The sequence below is a fragment of the Elaeis guineensis genome, chromosome 13 (genome assembly GCF_000442705.2).
Source record: "Elaeis guineensis isolate ETL-2024a chromosome 13, EG11, whole genome shotgun sequence".
Taxonomy (NCBI): Eukaryota; Viridiplantae; Streptophyta; class Magnoliopsida; order Arecales; family Arecaceae; genus Elaeis; species Elaeis guineensis.
Genome location: NC_026005.2, coordinates 17,305,546 through 17,323,204, shown reverse-complemented (window position 1 = coordinate 17,323,204; position 17,659 = coordinate 17,305,546). Strand labels below are relative to the sequence as shown.

General features: G+C 35.5%; 1 pseudogene; it reads left to right on the top strand.

Annotated features, from left to right (window-relative positions):
- The window catches only part of LOC105056416 (rust resistance kinase Lr10-like), a 35,717-nt pseudogene extending 18,699 nt beyond the window's left edge, over positions 1-17,018 (top strand).
- Positions 17,019-17,659: the final 641 nt, after the last annotated feature.

Genomic DNA, 17,659 nt, shown 5'->3' with positions numbered 1-17,659 from the left:
TCTCTCTCTTTCCTCTTCTCTCTTCTTAAAAAAAAAAAAAGATAATAATTTTTCAAAATTACAACTTGGAAAAGAGAATCGGGTCGACTTGTGAGAATTGAATCAAACCCCATTTCAAGTCAAAAAATTGAACGCACTTGTAAACAAAATATTAAAGCAGTCAGAGAAGGGAAGAAATCTGAGGCAAAAGTAGATCCAGAAATGGCTGAAGATCCAAGGAGAGAAGTAATCCTAGTAGGAAATAATGAGGTTGCTAGAGAGGCAAACCCCAGGGCACTGCGGGATTATGCCATGCCTACCGTGAATGGAGCTTCATCTAGCATCACAAGACCACCTGTGCAAGCAAACAACTTTGAGATCAAGCCTGCTTTGATCCAAATGATCCAGACAACAGTTCAGTTTGGAGGATTGCCCAATGATGACCCTAATGCGCACATTGCAAACTTCTTGGAGATATGTGATACCCTTAAGCATAATGGAGTGTCAGATGATGCAATTCGGCTAAGATTGTTCCCGTTTTCACTTAGAGACAAAGCTAAAGCATGGTTACAGTCTCTTCCTGCTGGCTCGATCACCACTTGGAATGACTTAGCACAAAAATTTTTGGCAAAATTTTTTCCACCTGCTAAGACTGCCAAGTTGAGGACTGATATCCAAACCTTCGTGCAATTTGACATGGAGACCTTATATGAAGCCTGGGAAAGGTTCAAGGATCTGCTTAGGAGGTGTCCACACCACGGGCTGCCTAAATGGTTGGTTGTGCAAACCTTCTACAATGGGCTGAACAACCATACCAGAATTAATATTGATGCTGCTGCTGGAGGTTCATTGATGGGGAAGTCACTTGATGAGGCCTATGATCTTTTGGAGGAAATGGCCAACAACAATTATCAATGGCCCAATGAGAGAAACATGGCGAGGAGACCTGCTAGGGTTCATGAGATAGACGCTATTACTGCACTCAATGCAAAAGTAGACACTCTTTTCAAAAAATTAGATCATTTGTCTATTAATGCTGTCAATACTTGTGTGCAGACCTGTGAGATGTGTACTGGGCAACATGCTACTCGAGATTGCCCGATTGACAGCTCATTCATGCCTCCAGTACAAGAACAAGTGCAATATGTGGCAAACCAAGGAAGGCAACAGAACAATCCATACTCAAACACCTACACGCCTGCCTGGAAGAACCATCCAAATTTTTCCTGGGAAAATCAACAGCAACAACAAAATTTTCAGAATAGAGGACCACCTGATTTTCCACAGCAAGAAAAGAAGTCTAATCTGGAAGAATTGGTTGCAACTCTCACTAAGGCCACTACTGATTTCATGGGTGAGACTAAGGCAAACTTTCAAAACCAGCAAGCTGCCATTAAAAACTTGGAAATACAAATGGGACAGTTGGCCAACATGGTAGCTAACAGAACTCAAGGGTCATTGCCTAGCAATACTGAAACGAACCCGAAGGAGCATGTGAAGACAATTACCTTGAGGAGTGGAAAACAACTAGGGAACAACAAGGGAAAGAGCCTGTTAAAGAACAAGTAAAGGAACAAACTCAAGAAGAGACTATGGTCAAAGAGAAGCTAAAAGAGAAAAAGGAAGAGCCAGTAAAGCCCTACAATCCACCAGTTCCTTTTCCTCAAAGGCTCAAGCAAAGTAAGGATGACAAGAACTTTCTGAAGTTTTTGGAGGTCTTCAAGAAACTACACATAAATATTCCATTTGCAGAGGCATTAGCTCAGATGCCTAGCTATGCCAAATTCTTGAAGGACATCCTTTCCAAAAAGAGAAGGCTAGAGGACCATGAGACAGTCATGCTCACCGAAGAGTGCAGTGCAATCATTCAGAACAAGTTGCCATCAAAATTAAAGGATCCAGGGAGTTTTACAATTCTATGCAATATTGGCAATATCGAATTCACTAAAGCATTGTGCGATTTAGGTGCTAGCATTAACTTAATGCCTTTATCTGTTTTCAGGAAGCTTGGACTAGGGGATGTGAAACCGACCAGTGTCTCATTACAACTAGCTGATCGATCGGTGACATATCCTAAAGGCATAGTGGAGGATGTATTAGTCAAAGTGGACAAATTTATCTTCCCAGTGGATTTCATTGTCTTGGATATGGAGGAAGATAGAGAGGTTCCTTTGATATTGGGGCGTCCATTCCTTGCAACTGGCAAGGCACTTATAGATGTCCATGAGGGTAAGCTTACTTTAAGAGTGGGACAAGAAGAGGTAATTTTTAACGTGCTTAATTCTTCTAAATATCCTCTTGAGAATGATGAATGTTTTAGATTAGATGTGATTAATAAATTTGTTAGTGAAATAATTGACAATTCTGAATATGACTTGATTGATGGTGTTAAAAATAAACAGCATGTTGATGTATTAAATGATGTTGAGAAAATACAAGATTCAGTAGAGGCTAAGCCAAACCCCAAGCTTGAGCTTAAGCAGCTCCCTTCTCACTTAAGATATGCATTCTTGGGAGACTCATCTATTTTTCCTGTCATTATATCTGCTCATTTGTCTACTGAACAAGAAAAAAATTGTTGCATGTGTTGAAAAAGCATAAGAGAGCATTAGGCTGGTCTATTGATGATATTAAGGGAATTAGTCCCAGTATATGCATGCATAAAATTTTAATGGAAGAAAACTACAAACCTTCAATTGAGCATCAACGTAGGTTAAATCCTAATATGAAGGAAGTAGTTAGAGCTGAAGTAATGAAGTTACTTGATGCAGGAATTATCTACCCTATTTCTGATAGTAGTTGGGTGAGTCCTGTTCAAGTAGTTCCTAAGAAAGGGGGGATGACTGTTATTACAAATAATAAAAATGAGCTGATACCCACTAGAACAGTCACTGGTTGGCGTGTGTGTATTGATTATAGGAAGTTAAACAAAGCCACACGAAAGGACCATTTTCCTTTGCCTTTTATTGACCAGATGCTTGAGAGATTGTCCGGATATCCCTTCTACTATTTTTTAGATGGTTATTCAGGATATTTTCAAATTCCTATTGTACCTGAGGATCAAGAAAAAACTACATTTACTTGTCCATATGGAACATTTGCATATAGGAGAATGCCATTTGGGTTATGTAATGCACCTGCAACTTTTCAAAGATGTATGATGTCTATATTCTCTGATATGGTTGAAAAATTCATTGAAATCTTTATGGATGATTTTTCAGTTTTTGGTCCTTCTTTTGATATGTGTTTGACTAACCTCTCCCAAGTTCTACAGCGTTGTGAAGAAACTAATCTTGTGTTGAACTGGGAGAAATGTCATTTTATGGTGCAGGAAGGAGTAGTTTTAGGCCATAAGATTTCATCTAGAGGGATAGAAGTAGACAAAGCAAAGGTGGAGGTCATTGAAAATTACCACCACCAACATCTGTTAAAGGAGTGAGGAGTTTCTTAGGGCATGCTGGCTTCTATAGAAGATTTATAAAAGACTTCTCTAAAATTACCAAACTCTTTGTAATTTATTGATCAAGGATGCGCCTTTTAAAATTACTGATGAGTGTTTGGTTGCTTTTAACAGATTAAAGAGAGAATTAATCTCAGCTCCTATCATCACTGCACCTGACTGGAATCTACCATTTGAACTCATGTGTGATGCAAGCGACTATGCTATAGGAGCAGTCTTGGGACAAAGAAAGGAGAATAGACTTCATGTGGTGTACTATGCGAGTCGAACACTGAATAATGCACAGTTGAACTATGCCACCACAGAAAAAGAGTTGCTCGCCATTGTTTTTGCTTTTGATAAATTTAGGCCATATCTTATAGGAGCAAAAACAATAGTTTATACTGATCACTCAGCAATTAAATATTTACTTGAAAAGAAGGATGCGAAACGAGACTAATTCGTTGGGTGCTCTTATTGCAGGAATTTGACTTGGAGATTAGGGATAAGAAAGGAGCAGAAAATCTTGTAGCAGATCACTTGTCTCGGTTAGAGTTAAGTAAAGAAATTGAGAACACTGAGGTACCCATTAATGAGTCATTCCCTGATGAGCAATTATTTGCATTACTCACATCTAGTACACCCTGGTATGCTGATATTGTTAATTTTAAGGCATGTGATATTATTCCTCCGAAATTTAATTACCAGCAAAAAAAAAATTTTTACATGATGCAAAATATTATTTTTGGGAGGATCCATATTTATATAAGTATTGTCCAGATCAGCTTATTAGGAAATGTGTGCCTGATGATGAAATGAAAAATATTTTAAAACACTGCCATTCATTAGAGTGTGGAGGTCATTTTGGACCCAACAAAACAGCTGCTAAAGTATTACAGTGTGGTTTTTATTGGCCTAACCTGTTTAAAGATGCTATTACTTTTGTTTCTTCTTGTGACCGATGTCAAAGAACTGGAAATATTTCTTTTAGACAGGAAATGCCACTAACCAATATCCTTGAAGTAGAACTGTTCGATGTGTGGGGATTAGATTTTATGGGGCCTTTTCCACCTTCTCATTCAAATCAATACATCCTGGTGGCGGTGGATTATGTATCCAAATGGATTGAGGCAGTAGCACTTCCCTCTAATGATGCCAAGAGTGTGCTCAAGTTCTTAAAGAAATACATATTCACACACTTTGGTATTCCAAGAGCTATCATCACGGATGGAGGTAAGCATTTTTGTAATCGTTATTTGGATTCTCTATTGATAAAATACGGTGTTACTCATCGTGTAGGAACACCATATCATCCTCAAACAAGTGGACAAGTAGAGATCTCCAACCATGAAATTAAAAGAATATTGGAGACTACTGTCAACTCATCAAGAAAGGACTGGTCCCTAAAATTAGATGATGCATTATGGGCATATAGAACAGCATTCAAAATGCCAATTGGGATGTCCCCGTATCGTCTAGTTTATGGAAAAGCATGCCATTTACCTGTGGAGCTAGAGCATCGAGCTTACTGGGCAACTAGGTTGCTAAATTTCAATATGGAAGCTGCTGGGGAGAAAAGGTTATTGCAGCTTAATGAACTTGATGAGTTCCGCCTCCATGCATATGAAAATGCAAGAATTTATAAGGAGAGAACGAAAAGATGGCATGACAAACATATTGTGAGGCGTGAATTCCAACCAGGACAAAAGGTGTTGCTGTATAACTCTCGCCTAAAGCTATTTCCAGGCAAGCTCCGGTCTAGGTGGTCAGGTCCATTTGAGATTATACAAGTTTTTCCACATGGAGCTGTTGAGCTGAAGAGTGGTGATAGGACCTTCAAAGTCAATGGGCAAAGGTTGAAGGAATACATAGATGGAGGATTTGAGCAACCAAAAACCTCTATAGCACTGACATAATGCATTGGGATAGTCAAGCTAACGACTATAAACTAGCGCTTCTTGGGAGGCAACCCAAGCAAAATTTTTTTTTTTAGTCAATTTTAATCCTCACTATATTTTCAAGGTTTGAATGGACGTTGTTCACTTTTTGTAGGCACATTGAAGAAGATAAGAGAGATGAAATGACTGAGGACGAGTTGCAAACTCACACAAGTGCATAGGCACGCTACAAAGGGGAGTACCCCTAACCTTTAAGAATGCCTTACTATAATATGTATTGTGATGATGATCTTGTCATTGAGCACAATGTCCAATTCAGATTTGGGGGTGCATTTGCATGAGCATTTCATGTTAATAATATAGGATTGCCATTATGTTTGCATCTTTATCTTTATTTTTTAATAAAATTTAAAAAAAAAAAAAAATTTGGAATGTTGATTCATTGATCACTTGTAAGGATATAGAGGGGGACAATTTTACTTTTGTGTTATTGTTTGGCTATCTTAGCTTTAAATTTGGAAGTCAAATTCAGGGATTGACTGTTTTAAACTTGTAAATACTTAAATAAAATTTCGTATAGGAGATAGTTACTTTGCTTCACCAATCCTATTTGTGAGCTTTGTTGCAATAAAATGTAGACAATTTACTTGGGAGAAATGATATAGGCATTCCTTTGGCATATCCTTTTTGACCCCTTGTATTTTCTTTTCATCCTATCTCATATCTACTATTCATATTTTTTGAGAATAAATTGATTATAATGGTTAGAGCATACTAAATTTTTAGTTTTCCTTCCCTTTAAAAAAAAAAAAAAAAAAAAAAAAGAAGAAGAAAAAAAAAAAAGCACAATCTACTCCGCTGTTTCAAGTTGCCTAGTAACTAGGAGCATTCATGAGCCCCATGTTTGCTTTTACGTCAAACAGTGACTTGAATTATGAGTATGCAAAGCACTTTGAGTATATGGCTTGCTGAGTAACCGGGTGCCTTCATCACCAATGTCGGTATTCGCATAAAAAGGCAAATGATGACTTAAGGAAGAGTGCCAAAGTGTATAGGCTGTTCTAAAAGTATAAAATAAAACAAATAAAGGAAGGGATGTAAAGCATAAGTAATTGAGTATGCTCTGATTTATTGTGGTTAATTTATTTTCACTTATGTGACCATAACCATCATTCTTGTTGCTTGCTTTCCATTTTTTTTTATCCAAAAAAGTCCTATTGATCTCTTGAGTACGTTGTTTGCACTAGTGGAGATGGGCTGATAGGATTTTGCATTCAGGATTGGATGTTTGAACCGAATTATTTTATTAAAACCTAAAGGAAGCAGGGTAGCTATTGATTGTGCGTAATTTTGTTTGAGTATGAATGAGTTTGGAATAGTTAGCTTGTGGGTTTGCTTTTCGATTTTGAGTTGGGGTGGTTAAGCCATGGCATTTGGGTATTACTCCTTTGTGTCTAGATGGATTTTGAGTATATTAATGTTAAATAAAGTTTTTAGCATTAATTTTTTTTTGAGATTCTCCATTTTTGATTTGGACTTTTCTTTTGCTTGGGGACAACCAAAAACTTAGGTTTGGGGGTATTTGATGTATTGCATTTTTATAGTAATTATTATTATTAGTTTTAATGATTTTGATGAAATTGATATAATAATTAACTAAATAAATGTAAGAACCTGATATGTTTTATGTCAATTGCAGGTAATTGAGCCAGGTCACATCTAATTGGGCTTAACCATATTTTAAAGGTCAAATTAAGTGAAATTGGTTGAGTCCGATTCAGCAGGGTTTGTCATCCAGAGTTATCAGGTCTTGCATCAAAATCAGAGTCCACCTCAAAGCAGAATAACCAAATCAAGATATCAATGGACCCCACACCTTATCATTTTTGGCATCATCAGCCAGAAAAGAAACTAGAGATGCAGAAAATAAATCAAGCAGTTAATCTCTCCCATCTAGTCAACCAATCTAAATTCTAGATATTTTGGTGTGAGGACCCCTAAAAGGCAAGCTACAGGACCCCAAATTGAGTAAGATTAGATCCTACAGAATTTTGAGAGAAGCAAGAAAGGAACATAATTTACAAAATTAAATTTGGATTTCAGATGAGGTGGCTACATTAGGTTGAAGTTGGTAACAATGTTGGACACAACAAGAAACACCCGATACACCCAGATTCTTCTTAGTGTTTCTTGGCACAAAGATCTGATATGGCAACTAATTTTGGGTGGCAAAGAGCTATCTTGGAAAGAATTAAATGGAAGAAAATCAGAGTCCAAACTAATTCTGCATGAGGAGCAAACTGAGAAAGAATTGAAACTAATTCTTGAAAAACTTGATTTGGGCAGCCGAAACCTTACCTTGTTTTGCAGATTTTGTGGACCCAGAAAGGAAGAAATTCTTCTCCTCTAATTAACCATGCCTCTTTTCCTTCTTTTACTATGGAAATCATAATAAAATCAGAAAATTTGGGCAGCATAAGGAGTAGATGGCTGGTGGTTGCTTAAAGCCTATCCAAAGGAGGAGAGATTCTATACTAAATAAAAAGAATGATATATAGAATAAAATATGAGAAAAATACCACCTTAACCCTAGCCCTAGCCCTATTTAAGGATCCTAAAACACCAGCAGGAAGGAGGAGAATCATCTTTGAAAGCTAGAAATCAAGCAAGGAGAGTTTGGAGTATCTGAAAGATTTGAAGAGAAGATTCATTCGGCTCTGCAATTCCTTCAGAGTTTTTTCTTTCTCTTGTTTACTTTGAATTTATTTTTTAGAACTCATTGTTAGGATGATTTTGGAGTTTTATTCAAGTAAACTTGAGTTTGATTTTGTTATGATGAAAAGCTAAATTTCTAGCTAGGGTACCTGATGTAGCTTGAATTAAATTTCAATTCCAGAATCTTGTATTAATTTTCTTTGTTAATGCAATTGTTTGTTATTTGTGCTTAATGCTTTTAAGTATTATTATCTTTGGTACTTGATTGATTTCGATTTATAATTGGTACTGGGAAGGAAGATTATAAATTGGAGTTAATAACAAACATCATAGGAATAATAATTGGAGCGGGAGCAGAAGATTTGACCTGTGGGATCTTGAAAATAATCACTGTGCTTGTTGAACTAATTGAAATCTATTTTACTATTGGAAGATAGATTATAGGTTTTAATTAGTATATTTAATAAGACTCGGGAGAGATTATTAAATAATTTAGGATTATTTATCCTTGCATTAATAATTAAATTTAGATTATTAATCGAAATAGCTGGAATTGATAATTGGTCCAAGTGAAATCAGATATACCCTAGTGCTTTATCAATCGAATTTTGATTCAGCTTTCATTGAGTTCTTTAGAGTTAATTTTATTTTCCATTATCATTCAGTTTCGATCGTTTAGATATTAGTAAAATTAGCGTTCATTTTTGGTAATTAAACTCAGTCCTCGTGGGAACGATCTCTTATTTATCATTATATTACTTGAGCGATTTCGTGCACTTGCGAAATAGGCTATCAATACACAAAGCATAATTCACATCAGGCTTAGTACATTGAATGTATGGATAAGTAAATACCTTTACACCCATTCATGTTGAACCATTTCAACATTAAATTCTATGTACCTAGACTGGGACAAACCCTGCATCCACTTACATCATCCCTATGATATCAAATATATTGGATACTTAACCCAAGTTCTTTTTCCATAAAAACTTCCGTGATAAGCAAGTTATTGACCGAGTGTAATATCAGGACTACCTTTTCAATATGCTGTATGTCCTCCACATACATAACCAAGAAGTTAGTGGAACTCCCACTTATCTTCTTGTATACACACATGGTTCATCTATATCTGATAAAGTCAAACATTTTGACTGTCCCATCAAAATAAAAGTACCCACTTCTCATAAACTGCCTGAATTCATAAAAGCATTTGCCCTTCCACTAGAGATAACTTCTTTAGATAGTGTATGGCAATAGTAAAAATTTGAATAGGCATCCCTGATAGCAACCTATTGGGTCATACCCATAGGTGCTTCAACCATAGTCTACACTTGGTTGATGTACAGGGAGTCAATTTCGAATGTCAAGATTTCAGGCCAACTGTCAGAGTCGCTACTCATAACAATCTCCGAATAGGTCAAATAAAATATCATTCACAATGATATATGGTGTACTGTCATTCATAATGACAAACCCATATTTTGAGTGGTACATTACACACTCAAAATGATCTTTCGGTGAGGAGGTGTGTATCATGGTCGTGCCTCATCACTGGGCACATCAGGTCGAGGATTAACTTGTGGACACTCTACAGGTTAAGATAGGATAGTTTATAGGTCTTGAACTTCTCAAGTTCAATGATCCTCCTACTGTCTTTTTAGAAAAAAAAATTTTTTCTAAAAGATGGCATACCTACTGACAAAATACCTTTTGTAAAGTAGGACGGTAGAAATAGTATCATATACTATCCTTTTAGGATAACCTATAAAGTAATAAAAAACTATTCTAACACAAACTTATGTACATCAACTTTTTTCTCATAAGTTGGGCAACCTATCTTTTGCCTTTTTCATATCTCATATGGAGTGCTTGTAACATATTTTTATAGTGTCTAATTCATACAGCAATTTCTAAGATATTTTCCAGAAAGAGACAATAATATTTGTGAAACATTTTAAAAAACACATCATATCACATATGAAGCGTAATCTCTGGATCGAGATATTATTAGTCTTCGAACATCTATATGTTCAAGACCTAATACTTTGCTTGCCCTAAGATATGTGACCATCACATACTTATTTCTTATCCTCATCAACATGAAGAACATCATTGAGTGACAAAAATATAAGACCATAACTATAAAATTTATCAGGAGAGTAACTTTTACTCTTAACATTAATTTCAAATCTATGTTATAATAACATAGGGATTGAAATAATATTTTTGATAAACAATGATCTACTAATTTCTAAATAAATAGATTCCTATAGTCTTAATATGAATGGACTATCCATCAGTGTCAAAAGATAAGTAGTTACCTCACCTCAGCTTTATAGATCCAACAAACACTTTGCATAAGAGGAACCTATATTAGGTATCACATACCTAAAAATTTTTAAAGCTAAAATGCTCAATGATAATTAATTGGTATCACATACAAATTATTAGCAGATGTAACTTTTGTATCTTGCTATTGCTTCATGCTTGCAAGATAATTCTTACAATTTATCTTATCATTGCTGTAATGATATTAGATACCTAAAGTGAAGGCATTCTTCACCTTCTATTCCTCAATCATTCCATGGCATTCGGTCAATTAAAAAATATCCTAAATAGTGAATGTAAAGATGCAAATATATATATAAGAATATAAACAGGACTATTCATGATGACATGCACAAGTTAAACGAGGATTTTTATCTAATTGTGTCTCCCACTATTTTAACTAATTTCATAGCCCTCAAGTATGAAATCAAAGAATCTTATCATGAAGTTTCTTAGTGGGGTTGAGATCCCAATTCCTCATAAAAAGTTTTGTGGATAGCACAACAAGTTCCTATGAGTTCAAAGGTAAGTAACTCTTTATTAATTGCATCTCATGCAACTCTCAACATAATTTTTGCCTCTAAAATACTTATAGCCTTATGATAGCACAACAAACTATAGCATTTTAGTTAAATCATACCCTTCAATCCTATATGGTCATATCTGAATAATACTATTCTTGTGAATAGTACAACAAGACAGCACTATCAGAATATACCATAAGCATCACTAGGTTAACATCATACCAATTACTAGAGCAAGCCTTGTGGATAGCACAACAAACTCACTACAGTTCTTAATATACTCTATTGACTTAGTATGAGCTAAGTACAATTAGCTTTATTATGCATCAAGACAGTATTAAATCAGTCCCCACAGCAAGCCTTATGGATAGCACAACAAGCCTACTATGGATCTTGACATAATAGTGACTTAGCATAAAAGAAGGCATGGGAGTATTCTCAACACTTCACCATTAAGACTTAATATAATTTAACTGAGGGATTTAAGTCTCATGCACATCCTAAATATTTAATCATGCATCATATGCAATGTTAATTCAAATACTAACTACCAACATATTTGAGCATATCAAGGAAAACAAATAGTTATGGACTTTGAAAAAGTCATCCGAGCCACAGGATGAACTTTGGGTCTAACCTTAGGTGCATCATAGATTGAACCATCTCATGGTCAATCTTAATGCACCTCAGCTCTCCAAAAATCTGGTAGTACAGTCTTCATCATCATGAAGACAACCATGAATGCTTGATCTTTTATTTAAAAATAGAATAAAATAATTTCAATCTATTTTCAAATAATTTTTTTTCTATAATTTTACATCATTATGTAAAAATCTCAATCAACTATTGAAAAAATAGAAAAGAAAGATACGACTGAAAATATAATGCATCAAGGACACCCAGCCCCTATTGCAACTCTTGCAAATGTATTATATAATCAATGAACAGGTAAGCATTCATGCATATATCCATCACATGGATATTCCATAGTCCATAGCAAAACAACATAATATTTTATAATAATTATAAAATATTATAACAAACAACTCATGTTATCTCAATTGCGATATCATTCAAACACATGTCAATTATGATGTTCAAATTATATGGGCATAGAACCCATCTAGGGTTTTCGATTCAGATTCAACATTTGACCCAATTTCAACTTTTAAGTTAACCATTTGTCATTTATTTAAATTGAGTTGACCAATTCTTAGGTTAAACCTAATTCAATTAAGTTAACTCAGATTCGGTCACCCATAACTCAAACCCTAATCATATTAGGTAAATGACAAATTTGATTAACCAAAATTAAACTTAGCTTCTAATCAAATTAGAACAATGATTTTGATTTAATCTATAATCATTAAACTCTAATCATATTAGAATAATGAATTATAGTTAAATCAATTCATCGATAAAAATCCTAATTGATATCTGATGCATCATTTTCATGATCAAATTTTTTTGACCCTATGCATGCCTCGGGCAACAATCAAGATGGTCGACCCACAATGGTGAGTCTTCGATAATATGGTGGTCGGCCCTTAGATCTTAAGTAAATACATCAAATGCAAAAACCTTAATCTTTGGCAATGTACATCCATATGCAGCATTCCAAGGCCCCCGTGCATCACATGCACTGAATTTCAATTCCATCGAAAAATAAATTATAGGATCTAAATTAAACTTGTCATACAAGTCTATAAATCATGAAATTTCATATCCAAGATTTGATCATGAATCGATTACACTTTATCAAAAATAAAAATGTATCAAAATCATCAATGAAACATCAATCAGAAAAATTGATTTTGACAAAGTTCGAACTGGATCTAATCCATATCACAAAAATAACATGAAATTTGACTGAATCTATCAAGGATGACTCTGATACCACTATTGGGTTTCGGTGATGTAGCGGAATATAGATTTCAAAAATTTTTAACATGCATACAATAATGAAAACTAAGTTTAACAATTAAACTCATCCACCTAAACTCAAAAATCCTAGGAACCTCTTGACGATTACAATCAAATAACAAAAACATGCATATGAGGAGAAGACCAAAAGTTATATACCACCATGAAGATCATGAACTAATGATTTTGAGATCTCCACAAGACTCCAAAGCAGAAGCTCTCCAATGGTGATCCACATAGGATTGATTAGGGCCCTTCCTAACTCATCATGGTGCTACAACCTTCTTCTTAAGTGCACTATCGATAGTTCTTCGCAAGAACTTGATACACCATTGCTTGTACGCCTTCATGACCTCCACTAGGACCACTGTAGGAACCCTTTCCCAAGGTATCAAACCACACTCTAATCAGATTTTATATTCAACATATGAACAATCTAATTTTAGGATAAGTATCTCATACTTTCCTTTTCCTCTCTTCCTTTCTATTTTTCCTTCCCTTTCCCTTTCTATTTTCACTTCAGATTTTTTCTATCACTTTCTCATCAAATCCCATGTCCAAAACAAATTTTGGATAATTTTTATGCCATATGAGACACCCCTTATATAAGGGATGAAGGGGCGCCACACAAGACACTAAGGGTGCCAACTCTTGGTGTCTCATCTTCCGTACACGCATATATAAATTTTTTATGTGTAGTTCCAATGAATATGGCATATAAAATGAAGTGTTTTACAAGCAGAAGGACACTTCCTCTATTAGAAAAAATTTGAACACCGTAATATGGCATGTGGAAAGGGAGAACGCGTGAAATAATTAAGAGTCCTTAATACTTAAGACTCTATCTTATCCAATGCAAATATATGGTGTCCCATTATTATCTGGCATCCAAACTCCTTCCAAAAGAAGGACTCTCCTTCCTCTTCTGCATCCATAATCCCAAGAAACATTTGATGTCACGAGGAATTAATAAGTGCATGAAGAATATGAAAGGAATTAAGAGTCCACGTTGAAATGGACTCTTCCAATTTCAACACCAAAAAAATGGGGTGTCCCACATTAATTTTGGCATGGAGTTCCTTCCAAGAGAAGGACTCCACTCTCTCTTCCATGTCCCACATCCCAAGGCATCATCTGATGGCACACAAAAATAAAGGGATGCATGGAAGATGTAAGAAAATTAAGAGGAGTGGAAGAGAAGGACTCCTCTTTTTAAACCAAAATAAATGTGATGCCACCTTTAAATTTTCGTGTGGTTTTGACATGGAGAAGACGGATTTAAATAGAACTCTTCCATTAAAAATCACATAAGCCACCTATTTAAAAATAGGTTCAAACCCAATCATATTAGGTCAAGGCAATAAGCAAAAGGTTAGCACAAACACATTTGCACTGAACCCAATTGAAAACTTGGGTTAATACATGTACTAGCAATTTAATTAAATCATTGAATTTATAATAAATTCAAATTGATTGGATCAAGACCAAATTTCTATTGTGTGTGATCTATTGGGTTTTAAATCTAGCCAGTAGTGAACCCAAACTCTCGATGAAACCTTAAGCCGATTGGATTAGGTCAGCTCGAGAGTCTCAATCAACTAGGACTCTTCCTAATAGATTCTAGAATTAAACTCTTTTAATTCTGTCGAGTCCACAAGTCAAGATTGACATCTAGCAACATGTCATGACTACTCGAAAGATTTAAAATTTGATAAAAATATCAAAATTATCCTTCCATGGTGAGTTATCGTGCAATTCAATCTTTCGATCACACAATATCCTGAAACGGCTATAGGTATGAAAATATATCAAACTCAAATATCTAACCATATGTATCTCGATCTGATGATGATGACTCGATTGATGAATCAGTAGAAACATTTCTACTGTTCATCCCTGCTCTGATCAGAGACTCTCAGAGTCACCATCCTATGGATCACATAGGATGTTCTTTCTCCTATAAGGAGTGACCAATTCCTTGTTGACCACTCACAACCTCCATGCACACTTTTTCATACCTAGAATATCCCACACACATCTCAAAATGATGTGCTAGGAAATAAACCAAAGTAAGGATCCATGCACACAAGGTACTATGGTGATCTCAGGTCAAAGGATCACATGCACCACTCCCACTGAAGAACCATCTGCTGACATGCTGTAAGACTCCATCAGATGTTCTTTTGTGGGTCTGTTCAGTGAACTCATTCTCTAATGAGCATTTACATCCTTGTATTAGTGTCACCACACAAGTAGTTGTGAGATCAACCTTTCTTTCCATCGAGCATACATAGGATGTACCAATCTTATCGAAGTCATTGATCTCCGACTCGGTGATATCCAATGATTGGAAATATTTTAGATTGGGGCTATCAAGATTTTAGGTCTCACTGGCATGATCTCATCATAGCCCTAAAATCATTACCCTAATATATGGGGTTTATCATAATCATATAAAAAAAATAATACACCAAATGATAAATCATAATATCTCATATAAATAAAATAATTAATGTTATGCAAATGAGCAGGAAGATAATGAAGAAATATCCCATCGCATCTCATGCGATTGGCTTGTAGGACACTATTCTTTCACCTCACTAAACCAATCATCTAAGATAACATTTAATGATAGATAACCAATGAAACACAATCAAGGATTTGGCTTGCTCATGAAATTCTTGGTAGAGCATTCTCTCTTGCACCTCCGATCTGATTTGTGTCTCTCTTTCATCGTTCCTACCTCCTCTTCTCTTCTTTCCTGCATCATATATTTGTTGGATAATAAAAATGGGGGCGAGTGGGATAATTCCCTCCCTTTTTATCAAAAAAAAACAAAAGAGAGAAAGATACAAGAAAACTTGTAAAAAGAAGAGCATGGTATGGACAACTTTTTCATTAGACCTCGTCTGTAAAATTTTCATGAGTTTTTTTATTATTCTAGCTGTAGTGACCATTAAGAGAAACTGGCATGGTCAAAACTACCGCTGGACTCGGTCTATATATGGTATATGAAGATGAAAGGCCTTCTCCATGGCATATAATTATTATTTCACCATTTTTAATTTCCTCTCACAACTGAGTGTGGCAGGGCAAATTGTGCTAACTAGTACTTCTTCCCTGTTTTTCTTCAGGCACATCTCTTGGTCCATTGGTCATACTGGTATCAGTGGCGTTCATTCTAGTCTACATCTATAGAAATTATGGCAAGGAAAAAAAAGTACGTTTAAAGGTAGAAAAGTTTCTTGCGACCTACAAGGCCACAAAACCCACGCGATACTCTTTTGCTCATGTTAAAAAGATGACAAGGCATTTTAAGCATAAATTAGGCCAAGGTGGATTTGGAACCGCATATAAAGGGGAGCTACCAAATGGAATTCCAGTGGCAGTTAAGATGCTGATGAAATCTAAAGGGGAGGGAGAAGACTTCATCAATGAAGTAGCCATAGTTGGAAGAATCCGCCATTCCAATGTGGTTCGTCTCTTGGGTTTTTGTTCGGAAGGAACATGGCGTGCACTTATTTATGAATTTATGCCAAATGAGTCACTGGAGAAGTACATTTTCAATAAAAGAAATAAAACAAGTCATCAACCAAATTGGATATAAAAAAGATGCAAGAGATTGCTATTGGGATTGCTCAGGGTATCGAGTATTTGCATCAGGGATGCAATCAACGCATCTTCCATTTTGACATCAAACCTCACAACATTTTGTTGGACCATGACTTCAATCCAAAAATTGCAGATTTTGGTCTTGCAAAGTTATGCTCGAGAGACCAGAGTATTACCACGATAACCGCTACGAGGGGAACAATGGGCTACACTGCACCCAAGATTTATTGTAGAAATTTTGAAACAGTGTCTTATAAATCAGATGTCTATAGTTTTGGAATGTTGGTGCTGGAAATGGTGGGTGGCAGGAAGAATGTTGGTCCTAAAATTGAGAAAACGAGTGAGATATATTTTCCAGAGTGGGTATATGGCCGGATATTTCATGGACATGATCTAAGATTGGTGATGGAGAGGAATGGAGTTGAAGAAGATATTGCCAAAAAGCTTGCAATAGTAGCATTGTGGTGTATACAGTGGAACCCAATGGATCGGCCCTCCATTACAAGAGTGGTTCAGATGCTGATGGGAAACCTGGAGAGCTTGCAAATATCTTCCACACCTTTCGTCTCCTCCATTGGTCAAGAGAATGGCGGGTAAACAATATGCAGATTTCAAGAGTAGACTCGGTTGATATACTGCAGAATACTATAAATATTCCACCATGGCAATACTGTATTATATTGTTATGTTTGTACTTTTTATATCTTACTCCTAAGCCGTGTCAAGACTTCATCTGTCTTCTAACTTAGCTATCATAACTTCTTGCAAGTGATTTATGTAAATAATGCCTAGAAATAATTCAATAGAAGGATTAATTGTCCCTCAAGATGAACATCTTTATTGGCAGACTTGGTAAGACTCAAAGTCCGAACCCCCTTTGCAAGAAAATGAGTTCAAGGGCATTCTAGTGACTCAGCAAGATTTGGACCAAACACAAACATGATCATGCCAAAAAAATATCATGTTAAATAGATTCATATAAAATATAGTTGAACAGAAAATTTAATTTTTTTTGTCAGAATATTTTCATTGCTTTCTGTAAAGCATGTTTTTAGGAAGCAAGCAAGTAATAAAAACTTTCTGCAAAGTATTTTGATCTAAATAATCTTAAAAGTATTATATCTACATTTCTCTGCCTCTGTAGTCTGTTTGAAACATCAGGTGCTAAGTATTATGAAGTATAGATTATTTTTTATGCTTATCAAAGAAAAAAAAATGGAATTCAACCAGCCACGTAA